Below are 9129 nucleotides of genomic sequence, written 5' to 3'. Positions count from 1 at the left end.
ATAAGAAAGGAATGAATTTTCAGAATTAGAAATTGAAATCATTTCTAGTCATATGAAGAGATGCTCTAAATCACCACTGATCAAAGAAATGCAAGTTAAGACAATTCTGAAGTACCTCTATACACCTCTCAGGTTGCTTGAGGTGACAGGAAAAGATAATGATGAATGTCAGAAGGGATGTGGGAAAACTGGGACACTAAAAATTGTTGGAAAAGTTGTGAATTGATGCAACCATTCTGGAGAGCAGTTTGGAACTATGCCCAAAGAGCTATCAACTGTGCATACCCTTTGTTCCAGCAGTGTTTTTACTGGGATTATATCCCAAAGAGATCTTAAAGGAGGGAAAGGGACCCACTTGTGCAAAAATGTTCAGGGCTAGAAACTGGAAACTGAGTGGATGCCCATAAGTTTGAGAATGGATAAATACGTTATGATATATGAATGTTATGGAATATTATTGTTCTGTAAGAAATGCTCAGCAGGATGATTTCAGAGAGGCCTGGAGAGACTTACAGGAACTGATGCTAAGTGACATGAGCAGAACCAGGAGATCGTTGTACACGGCAACCGCAAGATTATATGATGATCAATTCTGATTAGCTCTTTTCACAATGACATAATTGAGGCCTGTTCCAATGATCTTGTGATGAAGAGAGCCATTTGCACCCAAAGAGAGGACTGTGGGAACTGAGTGTGAATCACAACATAGCATTTTCACTCTTTTTGTTGTTGTTAGTTTGTACTTTGTTTTCTTTCTCATTTTTCCCTTTTTTGATCTGTTTTTTCTTGTGCAACAAGGTAATTATATAATTATGTATATATATATATGTATATATGTATATATATTGGATTTAGCATACATTTTAATGTGTTTTAAATATATTAGATTCCTTGCCATCTAGGGCAGGTGGAGAAAAAGGGGAAAATTTGGATTTTGTAAGGATCAATGTTGAAAAATTATCTATGCATACTTTTGTAAAAAAAAAAAAGCTTTAATTAAATAAGGATATAAAAATGTATAAGAATGTGAATTGATCAACTAAAAAAAAGAATTTAGTCTGACTACTTGAACAGGAAAAAAAGTGAAGGAAGAATATTTATTTTCTGTCCATGATATCAATGTTTTTGATGGTGGTAGAGGGAAGGTGAGTTCTGATTTCAACCAATTTAGTTAAAGATATTTTTGAGATGTCCAAGAAATTAGAGATATAGGCCTGGGGCTTCTGAGAAAGAGTAGGGAAGAATCTATAGATCTGGAAATCATGTTTACAGAGATGATCATTGAACTCCAGGAATCTAATGTGATCTTCAAACAAATACAGAGAAGAAAGAAGGCCCGGTCCCCTGATTCTTGGGGATCTCCACAGCTAGCAGATGGAGCATGAGTGAAGAATGAGGAAAGGAAATTATAGGAGAGAACATCATGTTGGGAAAACCTAGGGAGGACAGAATGTTCAAGCAGAATAAAAAGTGGCCAGTGTCAAAGTCTGTAGAGAGGCCAGGGAAAGTTCAGATTGAGAAGAGCCTCATATTCAGCAAGTCAGAGATCTCAGAGATTAGAAGTTTCAGCTGAATAATGAGGTCAGAAGCCTGATTGAAGAGTCTAGAATGAAGTAAGAGGGGAAGATTTGAAGATACCGATGGCAGATGGCTCTCTCAAAGCACTTAGTCATCAAGGGGAGGAGCAATGTAAGATGATATATAGTAGGGACAGGCATAAAAATAAAAAAATAAAAAAACTGAAGGCAAGAGAGAGTGGAGATATCTGCGGAAGTAATTTTCTGGAGACAGAGTCACAGGTCCATGTAAAATGTTTGGCTGTGGCAAAGAGAAGGTCATGTCTTCAGATGAGACAGACGTGGAGAAGGAAATAATAGGGGAAGATGGTTGAATAAGATGAGAAAAGGAAGAGAGGCATAGGGGTAGTTCTTGTCTAATGGTCCCATTTTTTTAAGTATGAGTCAACATTCTTGGTTGAGAAGTGTGTGAGTGTGTATGAGAGTATGTGTGTGTGGCGTCTGTGACAAATTTGAGGTGAGACTCAAAGGTTAGATCCTTTATTTGATGTGATGGGAGAGGGGGAGAGAGAGAGAGAGAGAGAGAGAGAGAGAGAGAGAGAGAGAGAGAGAGAGAGAGAGAGAGGAGAGAGAGAGAGAGAGAGAGAAAGGAAAGAGAGAGAGAGAGAGAGAGAGAGAGAGAGAGAGAGAGAGAGGAGAGAGAGAGAGAGAAAGAAACAGAGACAGAGACAGAGAGAGACAGAGAGAGAAAAAGACAGAGAGAGAGACAGAGAGAGAAGGGGGGGAAGGGGAGAGAGAGGGAGAGAGAGAGAGAGAGAGAGAGAGAGAGAGAGAGAGAGAGAGAGAGAGAGAGAGTGTGTGTGTTATCAGAGAAATGTATGAGTCAAAAATAATTCATGGGTTGTGATGGAAAGAACCTATATGCTAATATCTCATGGCTCTTAGAGAGATCACGGTTACTTACTCACTCCCAACCCCAGCCCACCCACACCCACTCCCAGCACATCACATGAATCATTTAGGGTGAGATTATGGAAAGAGATGGACAAGAGTCGTACAGAGAGGGTGTCTCAAATGGGGTGAGATCCATATCCTTAGAAGGAATTCCCCAGTTGATGATCAGAATCTGGCAGAATGCCTGGTTTGAAGAGTCAGGACTGAAGAAGTGATTGAATTTTACTTCTCCATTTCCAGCAGAGCCCAATACTGAAGAGAATCAGTGTGATGGAGTAGAATATTCACTAGATTTGGCATAAAAGGGATATGAGACCAAATCCCACTTCAGTAGTTATTAGCTAAGAGACAATGGGCAAGCCTCAGTTTCTTGATCTATAAAATGGAGATAATAATGCTTGTAGTACTGACTCATAGAACTGTTTTAAGGACTTAGTGAACATATGAAGAACACTCCATAAAGATCAAAGGTAGTTTTTTTTTAATTAATCCACCAGTTCTCCTGATATGCTCAAATTCTTGTTGCTGGATCGATGGATGTGACATACATGATCAGCAGAGAAGTAGTTTGGAAGCAGACCTGGGGATTACCTTGAAAAAACATCTTCAGAATTTCCCACTTTTTTTCAAAATACTTTTCTTTGCTGCTTAAAAAAAAAAACCAAAAAACTCCTGAGATTGGCAAAATTGGCCCCTAGCTGTACAGCTGTCGGGGAATGGATTGAGCAATCTTCGTGGTTCCTCTATTTTCCCAACCACCGGAGCCATCATCCAAGTTGGCCCAATTGGTCATTTGCCCCCATTTCCACCTGAATTGTGAGTGTCATGAGGAGGTTAAGTACCCTACAGGAATTTAAAGCAAAGAACCTATTTGTTCTAAATGTTTTCTTCTCCCATGCTTCCTTATGGCTGTCCCTTAAAGTCTGCCTCCTCCGTGAACTTAAGCAGAGAAACACTTCTTATATCTTGTTTTTGTGGCAGCAATGCAGGGCTTACTTCCCAAGTGAAGATGCTTCCAGTCCTCTGAGAAAAATCACTGTTTTAGTTTTGGGAAACACCTCAGAGACTTCTGTCCTTCCCAGCCTAGCAAACCCTTCCCTTAACATCATCCCAAACAAGATTTCTGCCTGTCATTGTCTGAAGATCCACTGGAGTCATACAGCACTGTGACCTGAGGCTACTCATTCATTCCATGGCAACAGCTCTTATTGGGAGAGGAAAGCGTCTAGGCAACAAGCCTACAGTGGTCTCTCTGCCCCTTCCCACTATTGCTCTCCTGGTTCTGCTCTCTGCAGCCAACAAAACCAAATCTAATCATTCTTCTAGATGATACGCTTCTAAATACTCAAGAAAACCATTTTATCTCCCCAAAGGCTTTTCTTCTCCTGGCTAAAGATCCCACATCCTCATGTTTCATGGTTTATATACTTGTCATCCTTGTTTGCTTTCCTCTGGTTGTTCTCCAGGTTATCTGCAGGGTACCTAGAATGGGGCACTCCTATCTTATATAATGAAGTTGTCTTCTTGACCCCAAGTGTAAGATTTTACATTTATCCCATTTAAATTTTATTTGATTATTCATGTCCCATACTCCAGCTTGTCGAAATTTTTCTTTCCTTTGTTACCCAGGGCTTTCTTTTCCCATGCTTCCTTTTGTCTATCCCTTAAAATCTGCTCAAAACAAGTTAAGCCCTACTTCCTGTGTAAATTTGATACTCATAATATTGATTAACTTTATTCAAAAAATTAAAAAATAAATAAATAACAAATGGACAAGGAGGCAATCCTGGGGGTCTTCCATAGAGATTTTCTTATTAGTTAACAGGAGATCATTCATTCCTACTCTATGGAACCAACTATTCAGTGTCAAATAAACCTAATTATGGTATCATTGAATTCATCTCTCTCCATCTTTTTTCACAACTATAAAGACTTTGTAAAATGCTTTTTCTTCTAAAATGGAAGAAAGACAGAATTCCCCTGATGTAGCAGTCTACCTTCTCTGTCACAAAAGTAAAGGTTAGTTTATATAATCTATTCTTGGTAAAGTTATTTAAACTTTTTGTAACCAATGAATTTTTTCCTAAATGTTCATTAATAATTCTTTAAATAATATATCCTGGCATTTTGTTACACTGTGAAGTCAATCTCATTGGCTTATAGTTTGCACTTCATTTTCTTCTCCTTTTTAGAAACCCAAACTTTAACACTTTGTTCATCCTGCTAGTTCATTCCTTTGCTGTGGTTTAGCCATTTCACTTATCATCCTCCTATATGAGGTTTTCCTGGCAAAGATCCTGGAATGGTTTGTCATTTCTTTCTCCAGCTCATTCTACAGTGTAGAACTGAGGCAACAAAGGCTTAAATGACTTAGCCAGGGGTTACACAGTTAGTGGGTGACTGTCCAAGGCCATATTTGAACTCAAGAAGACTCAGCTTTCTGATTTAGGCCTGAAACTCTATCCACTGGACCACCCAGCAGTCTGGTTCATTTTTAGTTTCCACGATATTTCAAATATCACTAATGGTGGCTTAGCAATCACACTTTCTAGTTATTTTCAAGTTTGTACATTTGTGCTACATCATGAGATCATAGACTTTCTAGAGCTAGAGATGAGAGACCCAAGAGGAATCTAGTCCAATGCCTTTAGATTACTTGAATTCATCAAGGGAAGTGAGTATTTCTATTATAATCTTCTTATTTATCTCCTTGAATATTAACTTCCTCTTAGCCATTTTGATTCTGTCCTTCCAGTACAAACATCATTCTACTGGGTGGGAAAAAAAAAATAACAAAACAGGAGCAGTTTGACCAAGTTTCAGATCAAACATGGATAATCCAAAGAAAATCTAGGGAATATCAAGCTGTATTAAGCATCTTGAATTTCTGACAGGATGATGCTTTAAAGGAATAAGAATCATTTAGCAAGGAGAAGAGCCCATGATTGCTTCCTTTGTAATTCAACATTATTACCCTATTCGCTCCCCAAATAATGATCCTGATTCATTTCTGCTCTTCTGCTCTTTCCAACATAGCTTTTAAATAAAACAAATCCATTTCTTCTCTTCCTGCCTCCATTTCCATGTCTTTGTATTCTATCTCTTTTTGTTTCTCTGTCTTTCTCTGTGTTTCTTTATCTTTCTTGTTCTATTTCTGTCTGTTTCCGTCTTTCTCTCTGCCTTTGCCTGCCTCTGCTGTCCTTAGCTTTCTAAACATCTTTAGGAAACCATAAGTTTACAGTATGTTGTCAAGTTTGGGGATTTAACCTTGATGTATCATGTATATATCTTGCAGTCTGATGTCAGCTGCACATCTCTGGGACTGCACATTCTGTCTCCATCTAAATTACTGGCAAAGAGGATGAAACAAGTAGTTAAAGAAAGTTGAAAAATCTCGACAGCGAAGGAAAGAGCTAAGTTTGGTATAACTTATTTTTAGTGAATCTCTATTTCCTCTCATTGATCATTGCCTTCTCTTTGAGTTTTCACAAGGTGCTCGTTCAGCTAATAATTTTCTACAATTTCAGCAGGGATTGATTTCAAAATGACCAGCTCTTCTAGGTACTGAATCCAACTTCTTCATTTTGAAAATTGTGGTGATGCTGAACTGTGTGAAGTCACAAAACCATAGAAACAATGACTCTCTGAGTTCATCCAGCCCAATCAAAATCTAGGTTTCATTGACATGTGATTATCCACCTACTTCTCGAAGACTCCTATTGTCCTTTTTTTTGGAAGCCATTTCTCTTTTTTTCGACTTCCCTGTGAAAGAGTTTTTCCCAACCTTCATTGTCTACAAGCAAAATCCATTCTTCTGTCACTCTTCACAATTTCTCATCAGTTCCATGGCTATGAAATACTAATTCCCTGATATAAAGCGTTTGCAGTTTGCAAAGCACTTTCCTGACAACTGACTTGTAAGACAGTTTAAGTAATAATTTTCCCATTTTATAAATGAAGAAAGTAGAAATGATTTAGGCTTGGTCATTTTGCTAGGACATTTCAAAGCCAGGTTTTAAACTCAGGTGTTCTCCTTCCATTTCTGGTACTCTGGGAATAATGAGTGACACCACTATGGATAGAGCATTGGCCTAGGAATTATAAAGTCTCCCTCCCTCCTCCTCCTCCTCCTCCTCCTTTTCTTCTTCTTTCCTCCTCCTCTTCTTCTTCCTTCTTCCTCCTCCTCTTCTTCCTTCTTCCTCTTCCTTTTCTTCCTCCTCTTCTCCTCCTCCTTATCTTCCTCCTCCTCCTCCTCCTTCTTCTCTCGCTCTCTCTCTGTTTCTCTCTCTCATTATCCCTGATGGATTGTAAACTGTAAAAGTCCCTGAAGACAAGGGCTACACAATTAAGTACATAATAGATGCTTAATAGAAGCTGATAAATAGGTAGATATAACTAATCTTGGTCTGAATTCTTAAATTCACTTAAAGTAATAGAAAATCCATACAATCTTGCCATATCAAAAACTGCTGGGCTTTTACTCAGAAAAGTGTTGATTGGGCTCCTATGAAAAGGAAAATAATGGCTTTTTCTGATCAATGTTCTCAGGACTCAACTAACATTTGTATCTGTGAGTTTTGTTTTCCCAAAGAGATCGTGAGCCTCTTTCTTCAACAATGAGATGATTCAGAGCGGTTCCGATGATCTTGTGATAAAGAGAACCATCTGTACCCAGAGAGAGGACTGTGGGAACTGAATGTGGTTGACAACATAGCATTTTCACTCTTTTTATTGTTGTTTGCTTGCATTTTATTTTGCTTCATTTTTTCCTCTTATGCAGCACAATAATTGTATAAACATGTATGCATATATTGGATTTAACATATATTTCTACCGTGTTTAACATATATTGGACTACTTGCCATCTGGGGAATGGTGTGGGGGGAAGGAGGGAAAATTGGAACACAAGGTTTTGCAAGGGCTAATGTTGAAGAATTGTCCAGCATATGTTTTGAAAAATAAAAAGTTTTAATTAAAAAAAAAGAGAGATTGTGAGCCTTTTGAGGTCAGAGTCTACACAGACGAAAATAGCATGTTCTAAATCAGATTAGCAACTTATTCAGATGTTCGGGAGACTTTGGGGCCTATCTCCTAACAGTATTAAGAAAATTGCATCTTGACTTCAAAAGCCATGGTAGCCTCTATAGAAGCTAGGTTGCCACTGCCCCCTTCTACCCAGGAGCCTTATCAAATTGATGCCAGTAGGTCATCCCATTCAAGTGGTCCATATCAGCTGGGTAGCTTCCTGATGGCATCAACTCTGAATTTCCTGCTCCTGAGTTATCTCTTCTGAGCTTACATATCCTGCTACTCTGGATACTTTTGTTCTGCTGCCCTTCTCAGGAAAAGAGTAATTGAGCAATTTTAATTTTAAGTGAAGAATGATGAAATTGGGAAGGTAAATTGGATACAATAAAACAAGCCAACTAATGCTCTGAGAGTCATTCTCCATCCCAACATAAGTGAGGATTATGGAGCATTGAAGATTTCTATGATTTTAAGTTCCTTCTTCCTTTTCATATACTCTGTCTTCCTTTCTCCTTCTCTGTCTCTCTCTGTCTCTATCTCTGTCTCTCTCTCTCTCTTGTCTGTCTGTGTGGTGTCTGTCTTTGTCTCTCCTCTCCCTCTTCTCTCTCTTTTTCCTTCTTCCTCTCACATATAAATTCTCCTCCCAACCCTCCTCACTCCCTACCTTTTTCATTCTATCCTCTCTCTTTTTATCTTCCTCATTCTCTCCCTTATCCATTCTCCTTTGTTTTTCTCTTTCTTCCCCTCATCCTTTTTTCTTTCTCTGGTTCCTTTTTTCTCTCCTTTCTTACTCTGCTGATCTCCACTCCAGGGCTTTTTATCTTTTCCCTCCTTCCTTGCTTTCCTGCTTGTTTTCTCCCTGACCCTTCCTTCACTATTATTTCCTCTCTAGACGCCCTTACAGATCCTGCTCCCACAGTAAAGGAGCAGGTCCAATTTCTGTTTCCCACAACATGAGGGAACAGTTCCAAACCCCATTTCTTTCAAATTCTTCCTGGCAGTGAACTCCGGTTGAGTGTTTGTTTCCAGAAATACCCCAGAGACATGGGGACTGAAGTCAACTTTTACCCCAGTAACCCCAACATCAGAGGCAGCCTGACTTACTAGATGGAGACTCTGATTTGAACAGTCAGGAAGGCTTCAAGTCTTGAAAATGATATGAACCAGCCCTATGACTTTTCTAGGTCATAGATCTAGAGTAGGAAGACACTTTTGAAGTCCTTTAGTTCCATCCTTCTTGTTTGACAAATGAGGAAACTGAGAATAAAAGAAGTTAGTCATACTGCCAGAGTCACATATGGAGTAAGCAGTAGAGTTGGGGGTTAAGCCTAGGCTCTGAGATTCCAAATTTCTTCAACAAAACCTTGGTCAACTCACTTGCAGACTGACATGGGCAGCTTTTTAAGATTATTAATTTATAGAAAGGTTTTCAATAAAGCAGGAGGTAATTTCCACCTTGGAAATTCTCCATATTGATGAAACTAGAGGAGCCTATGCCCAAACCAACTGATAAATTGACCAACCTCATGAGATGATGCTTCCTTAGTAAGGCTTTGGCTTCCTCTCTGTATCACAGAATCCCCCAGTTAGAAAGGGGCTTCTCATGACCTTCCTGGCCATGTAGTTCAAA

This window comes from Antechinus flavipes, chromosome 2 (genome assembly GCF_016432865.1).
Source record: "Antechinus flavipes isolate AdamAnt ecotype Samford, QLD, Australia chromosome 2, AdamAnt_v2, whole genome shotgun sequence".
Lineage (NCBI taxonomy): Eukaryota > Metazoa > Chordata > Mammalia > Dasyuromorphia > Dasyuridae > Antechinus > Antechinus flavipes.
The sequence above is the reverse complement of the archived record's forward strand: the minus strand, read 5'-3'. Positions refer to the sequence as shown.